Source organism: Condylura cristata, unplaced genomic scaffold (assembly GCF_000260355.1).
Source record: "Condylura cristata isolate star-nosed mole 26May11 unplaced genomic scaffold, ConCri1.0 scaffold00009, whole genome shotgun sequence".
Classification (NCBI taxonomy): domain Eukaryota; kingdom Metazoa; phylum Chordata; class Mammalia; order Eulipotyphla; family Talpidae; genus Condylura; species Condylura cristata.
This window is the reverse complement of record NW_004567110.1, coordinates 12,887,220-12,901,691: the sequence shown is the minus strand read 5'-3', so window position 1 is coordinate 12,901,691 and position 14,472 is coordinate 12,887,220.

Genomic DNA, 14,472 nt, shown 5'->3' with positions numbered 1-14,472 from the left:
AAGTCTTACTTTTAAGTTTTACAAGTCTTACTTTTTCTGTTGTACCTTAATATATACTGTCGAAATATAGTTAAGTCCAAAACATTATTGAATTTTTAATGATCCAGTGTCATATTTTTGTGTTTATTCATTGCACTTAATATGAATCATTTTAATAATTCTTTAAAATATCATGCTCAGTTCAGTTCATATGGACTTCTGATCTCATATTTAGTAATAAACAAAGGCTCATATGATATAAAATAAATTCTTTCAGAATGCTTCAGTTCTTTCTTGTATTGTTCCTCAAAGGAATGGGGTGAGCTGATGCGAAAGGTCAGTTAGGAATTGAGAATGACCTCATTCCCTCTCTCAGCATTCGCTGCCATTCCCTTAAGGAATAATTACTTAATAAATCCAGGCCTTCCCCTTCAATGATGCCATGAAGCAGTGCTAACTTTTGAGAACAAATCCAGAATGAATGTTGTTCATACCCTAAGACAGAGAAGCTAAAGTACAGCTGGTTGTGTTGTGTAGTGACCAGAAATCTAATACTAAAGTCTAATTTCTGGAAGGTCTGAGCCTGAGTCCTGATACAGGGTGGAGTTTTCTACCAAATCACAAACTGTGATTACATTCATGGAAACAGACACCCTAGGGGCAGTCCCAGAGAGATAAATAAAATTATCATACAAAAGACACACCCCTTTGCATATACAAGTTAGTAGACATTGGGAAATATGACTAGCGCAAAATTTCAACAATCCTGGTCATCAGAAGTGCTAATTAGAAAATAAAAACGTGTTACTTTGTATATAACTTCAAAGATAAAATCAAGCCCTATGCTCTTAAAACTACCTACAGGTATTGTTCTAAAATATTGCAGATGAGAAAGTCAACTTTTGCCAGTTTTAAAAATTTAATTGGACCTAAGAATTAAATGCCTCCAAATAAATGTAATACCTATTTGATATGGTATTTTTTCATCTCTTACTCTATTTGGGGAAATGTACAGAAAATCATGAATGTGAAATTCATAATAGTAAAAAATTTGAAAAGGACCTGAAAAGCTAACATAGTAATGAAAATAATGTTGAGGTGATTTTTATGATATGTAAATTACTCAGGGTTAAATAATGAGTGAAAATCATATAGAAAGCTTCATGACTTTAGGTACATTAGAACATGAAGAAGCTATTCAATAATGAAGTTACTTTTAGGGAATTCAGATAAGTTATATTTACTTGAGTATTTCCTTCATGTTCCCCATAAAGTACATATCAATAATCAGAAAATGAAAGCATCTTAATAAAGGATGTTTGGTGTTTATTTGGAATAATATCCTGAAACACATTTGGACGGGCAAAGAAAACTAAGGACAGAGAGGGCTATGAAATATTGCAGTAACTTGTGTTGACTATTCCAGAACTGAAATAACTCATCTATCCATTAATTACAAAATTAATTTTTTACAAAAATTCTTTCATTTCAAATGTTCACAGGGCTCATTTTGAAGTACAGAGAGTACAAGGGGGACAAATTAAATTTAAAAAAGTGATATTTTTAGTGAGGGTGTTTTCAGATGGGTTTGGTGCAATTTAAAAATGTCTTTCCAATGTGCTCTGTGTTTCCAGCCAGGGAAGCACTGTCACCTTGCTTTTGTGTGTGGGCACATAATTCACCTGTGGGTTGGAGAAAAGAGGTCATAGTTGTGATCATTTTAAAAATTGAGTTGATAGAACTAGAGTTAGGAATAGGAAGAGAAAAGAGGAATCGGTGACGTCGCCAAAGATTTAGAGAAAAGAGAGAGAGAATGAATTAATATGATTGTATTATAAATTCATGTCAATATAAATAATGATTTGGAAAACATAAGATTGAATACAAAAGCCTAGCTGGGGTTCTTTTGTAATATTCCAAGCTGAGATGACTGTGGTCTAAGCAATAGTGGTAGTATGAGTCAAGATTTCAAAAAGTACTTAAAAGGATAGACTCATGAGGACTTGGTAATTGATTGTAGACCTTGAAGAAAAGGGAAAAGCAGAGTGATGAAGACTGTGAGGGTTATGGCATAAGCCACTGAAACTGATGGATGACAATTACTGAGTTTCAGAACACAGATGAGGATATAGTTTGTGAAGAGCATGGGTTTGGTTTTGGGAATATTGAGTCTGCGATTATTATCAGCTATCCAAATAGAGATGATAATCTGCAATTGAATATAAAGGCCTCGTGCTCAGGCAAAATATCTGAATTAGAAACATGTTTAGAAACACAGTCATGATTGAAGTCAAAGGAACCTGTGAAATAGCCAAGTAGGAGATGTGCTCTGAGAAGAACCTTGTGTAGAGCATTGAGAAACATCAAGGAGAGAGGTCAGATCAGAAAGGTGCACAGGATGTTGAGCAGTGAGTAGCCTGACTGATGTAAGTTCTCTATCATTTGATTCAGGTCATTTTGGGTGGGTTTAATTACAATAAAGTATTTCTCAACGTTGTTTTGGGAGATGCCAATTGAACTCGACAATCTCTACTATCTAGTGCCAGTTGCACTTGAAAGCAAAATTATTCTCATCTGTTCCATGAGAGTTTGTCAAAATTAAATCTCTTTATTTCTTCAGTTTTGATGATACAGCCTGGGGAGGGGAACAGATTAGCTAATTAAGAATTTTACCATAGGCATTTGTTAAATATCACATCGCCTCAAATCATGTTTCTGAACTTCTGAGTAGGAAAGAAAGGAAGATAAATAGTGATTTCTTCCTACTGGGGATGAGATAAATGGTATTTTCTAGCTGAAATAAATTTAATTTTGAAGTGCAGTAAACAATGTGGAGTTTACTCTGACAGAATAAGTATGTTCAGTCACTGGAGACTGACAAAGATTAGTAAGCAAAACAAAACTTATGCATAAGTTCCCACCCATAAATATTAAGAAACAGTGCATCTCAAAGGAAAAAAAAATGTTCAGTGGCTATTTGTTCTTCTTCAAATAATAAATATTAACACAATGCGACTGAAGTCAATTACACTGGTTAGTTTTTCAAAGATGGTATGGGAATACATCATGAAATGGAAAGTAAAGTCAGCTATTTTCCCAGGATCAAAATATCCCAAAATGCTTCTACTTTTACACTGGAAGATTTGGAAGGCTAGTTCACTTTATGATCACTATTGAAATTTCACCAATATTGAAATAGTTCCAAAATTGACAGTAAGATTTCAAAGAACACTTATATTTTTTATTATATTTAGAGTCTGCCATGCCTCAAAATATGGTGTATAATGTAGAAAAGGAAGATAGTCACCTTTCTTTTGCCTAAAAGAAAAATTTTCCACAGAAAAATCTGTGTTTTACACAAATCAAGTCATGATCCAGTCCCTTTAATAATTTGAAAGAAGATTAATGAGATACCACATATGGTAACATTGAGTTTCTAAAAACCTTGGATGAAGTGAATGAGACGTGATATGGCTGCCAGTAAGTTTTCAGATCAGCCAAGAATAGCAAACAAGATTTCTGCCTTACTGTTTTAACCACCACACACCCTCACACACACTCATACTCAGAGTATTAAATACTTAAAATGAACAGATTAAAACATGGCTCAAAAGGAAAAGTTCTTGACTTCTGCTCTGCCTATATGTGACATTGAGCAAATCTCTTCATTCTGATGGACTTGGTGACCTTATGATGTCATTTGGGTTAAATTGTCTTCTAAGATTTTTTTCTAGATCTGATATTTTAATTTTCTGTGCACCTAATTCTGAAAAAGAATGGGTCCTTCCTGGACTTAAGAGTTTTGGGAAATATCTGTGGTTATAGGACACTGCTGAGTCTCTTCATTTTTCTCCATAGCAATATTTACTGAACTTTAATTTATCTTTTGCCCTCAAAACTAGTGCTTTTTTCTTTAAAATTGCCTTTCCTCTAATTCTTTTCCAACAAATGTTACAAATAAATCTTTATGATATTCTTTAAATCACTGCATAATTAGCCTCCCTCCTCCCTCTTTTCTCCAGGAATACAGAATGTAGCTAAATGAAAACAGAATGGTTAAGAATGTAACTTCTGGAATAGTACTTACTAAGAATTAAATATAGCTCTGAAATTTATTTAGTATGTCTCTGGACAAATTAATTCTTTCAAGTTCCTCTTCCCTCATTCTGAAATGTGGAAGATAATATGTCATGACTATTAAATAGTTTGCGGGTGAATAAGTGAATTAAAGAAAATTAGCAGTTATACTGTAACTAATGTTGTAAATGATTTTGTAAATAATGTTGCTTTTCCTTTTTTCTGCTCTTTCTTTTTGACAGAGGGCTATTCAGACTCCATTCTATGCTGTCCTATGTACGATAGAGTAGAAGCCTAAGAATTACATTTCCAGAACCTGTAGTCTGCCTTCTGCCTTCAATTTGCTTAACAAGATATATTTGCATGAGATTTTGTTTGCAGAAAATAAACAGAAATTAATATAACTCCCCCCTCAGGGGTACAAGCTGTGGTGATAGAGAAACAGAAAGTTTTCCCAGTGACTTTGATATGTTCCTTTGAGAACTATTATTCAGAACCATTTTTGACAGAGGAGTCCAGCATGGTCTTCGATATCTTAATTTCTCAAAATCAAAGTTTCCGCTTAAATTTCTCCTTTTTAGCTTTCAATGGTCTTATAAGCACCTCATTCCCTCAATGAGATGGCTCCCCGCAGGCCAGCTATCTGTTCCCTCTCAACTCCCTGCTGGTGTATTTTCCTTCCTTTTTTTCTATTTGTTGAATTGTGTGGTAGATTACTGAGTAAGAATGGGAAGAAAGAAAATGATAGTAATAACTGTTGATGTTTAGGTCTTTACTCAAACGACATCCTCAAGTGAGCAGTCCCAGATCTTTCCATTAAAATTTTGACCCACCCCCATTCCTCTGCTCTTTAGAAAATTTCCTTAGTATTTCTTCACTGCTTTAAACAATAGTCACTTATTTGTTTATCCTGTATTCTTTCTGAAAAATGATCAAGCTCATGAAAATGGATCTTTGCTCATTTATTTTATAGTGGGATCATCATCTCTTCTAAAAGCACGTGGTATAAAACAGGAGTTCCATAAATACAATCTGAGTTAATAATAGAGTACTTACTGTTTCCTGGGTTTCTTCTAAGCATTTAGAACATAATCTTACTGAGTCCTTTTAAATGAAGATTGTCCAATGACTCTTTTGCCCAGATACTTTGATGCAAAGTGGGAACAAAGGTTTGCACACAGACTGGCTCCTAACCTGTGTGGTGAACCATAGCAGTGCCCCAAATACCTGCACTTTTTCAGCTGTTGAACTAGACAGTTGATATTGTCTCAATGTCATAAGCATAGCATGTGCTATGTTATTTATTCTATTTATTGTATGAGAAAACTGAGTCCTATAGAATTGAAATAATTTGTACCAGTTGATGCAGAAGCTTCATGGCACAGCTCAAATCTATATCCAGGTATATGTGGCAACAGAATCTCAGAATTTTGCATCTTATCAAATGAGGGAACCTTTTTTGAAGGTTGTTTGGTGCTTTGTTGTTGAGATACTTTTCCGTATGTAGAAAAATGATGTTAGATTAAACTGCCCATGAGGAAAAACAGACAAATAGCTTCAAATCTGAATCTATTTTCATTAGAGCAGACACATTTTACTAGGAGAGAGTTCTTCTTGTCATATGTTAATGTAATATTAGCATATTATTTTCATTAAGCAATAACTGTGTCCAGAGTGTGAGCCTATTTAGCTTATAATAGGACACAGTGTAAATACCATGCCCCTAATTCCAAAGCTCAGCAAAAGCTAAACATCTGTCTAATATTAGGCATTTTTATAGGATGAATGAACAGCTCATATTATTAAGGAAAGGCCAATTTTATTAAAACACACTTACAAAAGCATGTTGAGTTCCTGCCTGCTCGCTTTCCTTTTCTTAGGGAAAAAAAAGGTATGAAAACCTCTTGGAACAGTTTTGGTTATGGATGTTTCCTTGGGAGGGACACTGTCTCCAGTGATCAGAAACACAGGAGGAAGAATCTAGCCAAAGGGAGGGATAACATGCATGAAATAGACATTGTCATTTCCAGTGATGGTGGTGGGGGAGGGTAATCAGAAGTGGGCTGTCCCTTCTTTCCACTGCCCACCCCCCTCCTGAACACCACAATCATTAGAATATGCTGACTTAAATATTGTGGGTAAGAAAATGATTCTTTTCTTCATTAAATGTACATATACCTCATTCCTCACTTTTGCAGGCTTAATCTAATGCTGTAGGCTTTTAGACCATCTGGTGTGATGTTTACTTCTGTCATTCTGCTTGATTTGCAGAGATAAAAGAATGTCAGTATATAAAAAAGCATTTTTTTCCCCTGTGTAATAACAGTATTGTTGAATGTGGTTATGTTTTTCAGAGTTTCTATGTAATGGAAAATTGAAGTCATGAGAAATATGAAGAATAGTTTAATATATTGATGTGGAGAAAGAACCCAAGACTGGGAATTAAGAGAACCAAATCTTGCCTTTGGTTATTCCAGTAATTAAGACTATAAACTCAGATAATTCACTAAGAACTTCTAATCTTTAAAGTTTTCTATAAAACATAGAAACTCTCAAATCCTAAATGTGTGTGTGTGTGTGTGTGTGTTAACACAAAATAAAACACATATTGGGGGGGAGTTAAAGTTAAATTTTAGAGTTTATTTAACAAGTCAAATTTTTACATGTCACAAAAACAGTTTCTAATTTATCCATGCCAGACCAATTATGACAGATGAAATCAAGGACAGGCTATTTTATCAAGTTAGTAGATGACAACAACACTAATAATAACAATACAGAGTAATAATACTGAATTGAGTAAAATTCAGTAAAATTTAGTAAAATCAGATGAGTTTAGTTTTGCAGATTCTATTTTCTTAAAGATTTATTTATTTATGCTTACAAAACTGGGGTACAGGCCAGAGGTGCAGGGGTGGTGAGAAGATTCACCAGAGACAAAGTGGGGAACAGAACAAACAGATTGACAAAGTGCACTGCTGAGGGGAGCAGCAGGAGGGCCAGGAGAGGTCTGCCTGGCCATGTGGGTCATCTCCTTGGTGGAGAATCAAACTCATGCTGCAGTGGCCTCAGAGAGCTTCATATTGCAGTGTGTTAACCCGTTGAGCCACCAGGGAGAGCCCAGTTTTGTAGATTCTTGTATTCTCATTCTAATTATAAGCACAGACCTGTTTCATGATATGTGTCCCATACGTCTATCTGCGTGTGAGAATCGAGAACCAGGACCTTCATGGACATGTCGCCATCTTCAGTGTATATGTGATCACCTGAGGGATGAACTTTGGAAAGACCATGATCTCTAAGGATAGTTTAGAAAGTGAGAAATGTGAACATTGTTGGAGGGGGTGAGGGAGATGGTCTGTGGTTTTTGCAACCTCAGAAAAATAACTTGAAAAACATTACTAACTCTTGTTTAGGTAGAAAGTTAGCCACCTAATGCAGAGTTCCCCCATTTTGTGTGTTGAAGTGTTTCTGGGCTCCTCACCTTACAAGTCATTTGGGGGATATCTGTAGAAGGATCTACTGATTTTCCTTAGTATGAAGACAAAGGATATCAGGCCCATGAAATGAGAAGGTGTCCACCGCCAGCTGCCCTTGTCTGTGACTTTCTCCCTCTCTTTTATTGTAGGACACTGCCAGCACTCTAAGAAAGTAGAGAAAGAATCAATGATGTCTATCCCCAAACTCTCTCCCTTTCGATGTGGCCACCAAGAGGGACTTGTATGTGCTCCCTGCAAAGTGAGAGCAGTAGTACTCTTCAGTGTACCAGATGTGCCCGAGTCAGAAACAGGTCATGCTCTGCTCTCCTTAATTACCAAAAGGTCAAGGGCACTTGACCGGATGGATCAAGGTGGAATTAAAAAGGCTTCCTGGGCATGGGGGTGGGAGGCTTCCTTGGGGTTGAGGGGTAAAAGCACAGTGGATTTCAGCTGATCTGCTTGGTCTGCTCCCCACTCTGTCTCTGATGAATCCTCTCACCTCCCATATCTCTGGCTTCTACCCCAGTTCTTGGATGCATAAATAAATAAATCATGGTAGCCTTAACCTTGCTTTGTTGGAAGATAGATTTTTGTTTTTTGTTTTTTGTTTTTTCTGAGATGCACCAAGAATTGATTCTTGTAAACACATAACTGGACTCAGATGATCATCGAGGCAGCTGCCAGTTTTTGAACTGATGCTGTGTATGTGTATAACTTACAATATAGCAAGACTAGCGCATATCCCAGTTGATTCTACAGGTTTACCTTATTAATACACTTGGTCCATCTGACCCTGTTCTGTGCTGGCCTGTCACATAAACATTTTACTTTTGGAATGGTGTTTTTCTGTACTATTTTTCCTACTCTACGTGCTCTCTGGGCTTATGCTAGCCCTAAGTAATACAACTCAAATTTTATCTCTCTGCCTCCTGGATGGCATTTTTATCACTGAGAAAAACAGGACAGGTGTAGTAATTTGTTTGCTCAGCAATCTTATCAATCCTTTAAGTGAAATCTTTAATGGCTGATGCACAATCCAGAGAGCATCAATGAATGTGCTAATCAAGAAGGCACAGAATTGGCTCCTGGCCCCAGAACTTCCAGAAGCAGCAACTTCAGTTGTTGCATTACTTACACCTGGCTCACTCCTGGCTCCTTTGGTAATGAATATACTAGATGTCAGAAATGGGTCACTTCTTGGTAAAAATTGTGAATTGTTGACAAGAATGAGTAATGTTAAAAACAGGTCTTTAGGGCCCTCCTTGGTGGCGCAGCGGGTTAAAGCATAGCATTGAGAAGCTAAAGCCACTTCTGCATGAGTTTGATTCCCTCCTGCCCCGGAGGTGACCACATGGTGTGGCAGACCTCTCCTGGCCTGCCCGCTGCTCCCCTCAGCATTTTACTTCGCAGATCTGCCTGTTCTGCTCCCTACTGTCTCTGGTGAAGCCTCTCGCCACCCCTGAGCCTCTGGCCTATACCCCAGTTCTGTATGAACAAATAAATAAATCTTTAAAAAAAAAAAAGGGTCTTTATTAGGGAAATTAAAATATTCGACATATGTGTATTCACTAAAGTATTTAGAAGATTCTTCCCACACATGCATGAATAATAAAAATTCAGGGAGGGTTTATGGCCAACACCCTTGGAAAAGATTTCATAATCTAAATCCCCAGAGATCCTGAGTCTAGTCTTGGATTCTGGAGGATTCTGGGTGTCTGCTGTAATTGCTGTAATAGTGACAGAATCCTACTTTTGGAATGTTGTTGTATCTGTTTCTAGAAAATTGTTATATCTATATTAAATGAAATTGTGGTTTGTGATAACAGTATCTAAAAGGACAGTGAGCTACGACTTCCTTCAGCCAACAGAACAGTTTGCAAGAACAACTTTGTTTTTGCTTTTTAAGTATTGTGTTGCATGGGTTTTATTTGTATGTGTAGCTGAATTTAGACTGAGATCTCATTCCATATTGGTTGATAGCAAAGTTATAGACAGAGTAGCTACCTCTGACTCACCTCAAATTCATTCATCTTTGGTCAGTAGGAAAACCAAGCAGTTATTCATAACTAAGTTGGCCGACGTCCATTTTTTATCGTCTCTTACTGCCTACAAATTCTGTGATTGAAGAATAAGAGCACAGTGGGTACAATATTTACATAACCCTCAAATAGTATTATTTAACTTTGACCCTCATGTATTCATTCATGTCTATGATTTTCTGAATGAACTTGTTTTTGTGCCAAGTGAACTTCCAGAATCAGCCAGCAGCTACTTTGAAGCATTTGCTACATGCTCTTTATTCCAGAATAAAAAAATTGCAACCATTTCCCTTAACTACTTTGCTATTTTACTGGTTAAATTGTATATCTATGCATAAAAATAGAAAGAATATGTGAGGAATATATGAATGAGACAAATGATAAGAAAATAAATACAATGATTTAAGAGTGAAATCTGTCCTTTTGTGACTTAGGAAGATAATGATTTTTTTTTTTTTAAGATTTAGTTATTTATGCATACAGAACCAGGATACAGGCCAGTGAGAGGATTCACCAGAGACAGAGTGGGGAGCAGAAAAGGCAGATGTGCTCAAGCACACTGCTGAGAGGAGCAGAGGGAGAGATAAGAGAGGTCTGCCTTGCCATGATACACCTCCCTGGCCGGAAACAAGTATGGATTAGGTTGAATTTATAAATTATTTTGAAACACAGAGCTCTAAAATTTTATTTATTTATTTTTCTTTCCAATAAACTTCTCTCATTGTTGCTAGGAGGCAGCCTAAAACTTTGAAAGGGTAGCATACCAACTTCAGAAAAATGTTACAGGAAGAACATTATGCTTCCTTGAGATCTAGTAGATGGGGAAGATGAGCCTTCACATTGCAAAAGTGGGCATGAAGCTACCCTGTGTCTGTTTCACAGGTACCTGTTAAGAAATAACTTATGATCATTTTCCCAGAACAAAGCACAGGGTAGAATTTAAAAATTAACCTTCTCAGTGATTTCCCAAGATAGGATCCTAACATTGAAGCTAATGAAAGGTCATGGGGTAGAACTTTAAAACCTCCTCCCCTGAAGACATGGAACTTCCAAATGTTTGTGAATTTCTCCTATGTCTCCTCCTCATAACCCATCTTCACCTTTTACCTCTCTCTCATCTTTGTCTTCCTATCTCATTAAGCAGTGAAGTCTGTCTCTGCCATAGATAGGGCCAGGCTGTAAATCCATCAAGAGTGCCACCAAGCATAAAAAGAAAAAGCAACTGCTTTGTTTTCCTATAACACTTTGATCTCCTTCATTAGTTCCCATCTTACTGAACATATGACTTGGAGAGATGCATTTATTATAGGTACACCACTTCTAGGTTCCTTCTTCCAGGTATTCTCACTCTGATTAAGAGCAATCATAAACTACTTTTTTTAGTGTAAGTCTGTCCTAACCATTGCATGAGCCATTTATGCCAAAAAACAAACAAAACAAACAAAAAATACTCCCAAACACACATCCCATATGGGATATAAAAAAAAAGAGACTTAGTATTTGAAGACATATTTGGTTATTCCTTTTTTTTTTTAAGATTTATTTATTTATGCATACAGAGCTGGGGTACAGGCCAAGTGAAGGGTGCAGGAGGGTGAGAGGATTCACCAGAGAACAGGTAGATTGACAAAATACAATGCTGAGGGAAATGGAGGATGAGACAGGAGAGGTCTGTTGCACCATGTGGGTCACCTCAGGGCGAGGTTCGAGCTTGCACTGAAGCGGCTACAGCTGGCTTGCAGTGCTGCACCCTAACCCGTTGTGCCATCAAACAGGGTGCATATTTGGTTCTTTCAAAGACATCATTTGTCCTTTGTATACTAATTCAAACCTTTACTAGGCTTAAAAATGTTATCTTTTAATTGAAGTGACATTATTTTTATGAAGTAACACTGAAAAATGACATTTTAAAAAGCATAAGTAGAAAAGGATTTAACAGGTCAAGGAACCAAGAATCTCTAATCGTTTAGGGGAGTAAAATCTCAATAATTAATTAGGTTCCACTTAATGTCACCAGAAATACAGATTAGCTAGTAGAATTTTACTGTATTCTACTTGACTCTGACACAGTTGTCCATTGATTCACGCAACAATTTTTTGATCACCTAATACAACAGTATGTGATGGCAGAACGACATTATGATCACTGGTGACATTGTGATGTAGGAATTCCAGGAGGGGAAAGGAAGACCTATGATAATTACCGACATAATACAGAATATGGAGCTGTGGACCAATGTCATTTAGTGGCTCTGTTTACTTGGTGGGTTCAGAACAGTCCTCGCAGGGCTCCCCATTCTCATACAAGCTCAGGGCACTTTTCTCGTTGGCAAATGCAGAGATGAAGGCATTCTTCCCAAGGATATAGGGCATAGGATGTTAAAAATTGTAAGTATCCCTGTACTATTAAAGAAGTTGTGTGTGAGGATTTTGTGTCTGGAAAAGAAGTAAGCCATCTCAAGCATTTCTGGATGTCTCCTGTAAGTAATAGAGAGTCAAAAACCAAATTTTGAGAAGGGAGGTAATGTAGATCTGTTTCAGAGAGATCACTCAGAGTGATCAACAAGTCCCTGGTACTAGCAGTATGTGTGATGGGTGAAAAGGCTAATTTTAACCCACTCCTCTGCTATAGCCTCAGTTTCCTCATCTGTGAAAGGTCACTGGTCTCCCTTCTCAAACTGAGTGTGCAATGAGATCATAGATACAGTGCAGATATAAGGAGGCAGATATATACAGTGCAGATATAAGGACACCTTAATGGAGTGTGTGAACGTGTGTGCGTGAGTGTATTGTGCGTGACAGTGTGTGTGTGGACACGTGTCAGTGTGTGTGACCGGTGTATGAGCGTGCGAGAGTGTGGGTGTACATGAGAGTGAGTGATCGGCATGAGCATAACAAGAGAAAGGCTCATGGTTAGCTCTGTTTTCTCTTTCTTAGTGCTAATTTTTACTCAACCTCCTCTATACTCTTAAAAATGGTCCTCTTTTTGTTATCAGAGATAGCAAAGCTCATTAGTTTATGCTTATTTTTCTAATACAGTGCATGATGGGCATTCTTAGCAGCTTGAAAATAACCCACATACACATACAGATAGACGTGCGCATATATTTAATTTTGATTTTGGATCTTTTGTTTTGGTCAGATTAGTGCTATTAAGTTTCTGTTCTTACAGGAGAGGGAAAACAAAGACCAAGGTTAGAAATTGATTTGTCCCCCTCACTGCCTATGAATTTCTGATGTTTTAACTTACTTCTGAGCTTTCTTGGGGGCGAACAGTGCTTAAACTATGAAGTCAGAGAATGATGTCACCCCCACCCCCACAGGAACCCCTTGCACACACGTACCCCAGGCCTCTGCTGTCACCGGCCCAGGAACGGGGCCCAGGAACGGAGAGGAGTCTTTGTTCTTCTGGGTGGGTGGGCTCCTTGGAGGTCATTAAGCCTTAATGACCTCTGCTGCCAGCCACTAGCAGCTCTGCCCAGCTGTCAGGACACTTTCCCTCACTTCCCATCTGCAGACAGCCCTGGTCTGGGAGCTGCAGTTCAGGCTGCTCTGGACTTGAAAGGGAAAGAATGACGAAAACCGCTTGCACAGGGAGGCACCTCACACGTGTGTTTGCTGAGCATTTGATTTTGTTTTCCTTTTTATAAGTTATTTTTATTAAAAGTCACACAAGTCTGTTTTATGGCCTCTTCCTCTGTCCACCCAGTTTTATCCTTTATTTTTCAGTATCATTATGTATTATTTTGTTAATGATCTAGCACCCTTTTTGGAAGCAGGCATGAGGATCACAGTTCCATTGCTTGTCGATGTGCTCAGTGAGGTCATTTTCACACAGATAAGGTCATGCATATCCCAAGGAACTCAGAGCAGACTTCTCTTGGTTCTCGGAGGCAGCTGTGATGTGTAGAAAGAATACAAGGGCCATCATTTATTTATTCATTTTTCCTCTTGTTTGTAGCTTTTTTTTTTCTTTATACCCTTTAATTCATCTGCAATTTATTTACTTCCTTTTGCTGACATTGGTTGGCACTCTGTGATTTGGGGGAATAGGTTTGCATCTCAGATGTACACTATCACACTGCTTCCACCATCAAAGTGCATGGTCCTTTACCCTAGGCTACTGACCCCCCAACCCCTTTGATCTTTGATCCCACCCCTCCACCCTTCTTTAGGGCTGTAATTTTAAAAAGATGCTTGTGAGTCCTAAATCTGCCCAATGATTTCTCTGAGTGAATTTGGGTGCATAATTGAATCATCTCATTTCCTCCTCTGTTGGAAGAGCCCAGTTGAGCTTCCATCCCAGAGTGGGCTCAGTGTGGGAACCCATGTGACAGTTTCTTAGGTCAGGTGCTGACTGAATCACAGGTATTCTCCTTATAGACTGTGTATTATATCAGACATAATCATGGGTATCCTCATTATAGACTATGTATTATACATTGTAGAGATACCATTATCCATCCTCCTTTCTCAAACTCACCTTGACTATCTAACCCCAGATTCTTCTCTTCTCTGAGAAACAGTGATACTTATATCACAGTGAAAATTCAATGAGAGAGTGTATGTGAAATGACTTTGTAAACTATAAATATAGCAAATGTTGTGAGCATTACTTACTACTTTAATATATCAAGACATAATATGTATAATTGTTTTCTAAGTTGTTATATAATATGCCATTTATTTTATATAATGTATTAAATATATTAAACATTAAGGCAAATATTATTGTGATGTATTAGATTAGTACATATTATGTCCCCTTAATATATAATATATGCATATTATCTATTGTTACTTATTACATATAAGGTATGTTATTTATGCATGATTACTTATTGTTATTTGATATTAGTATACACTAAGAGTTTTAGACAACTTAATCTTGAGATGAT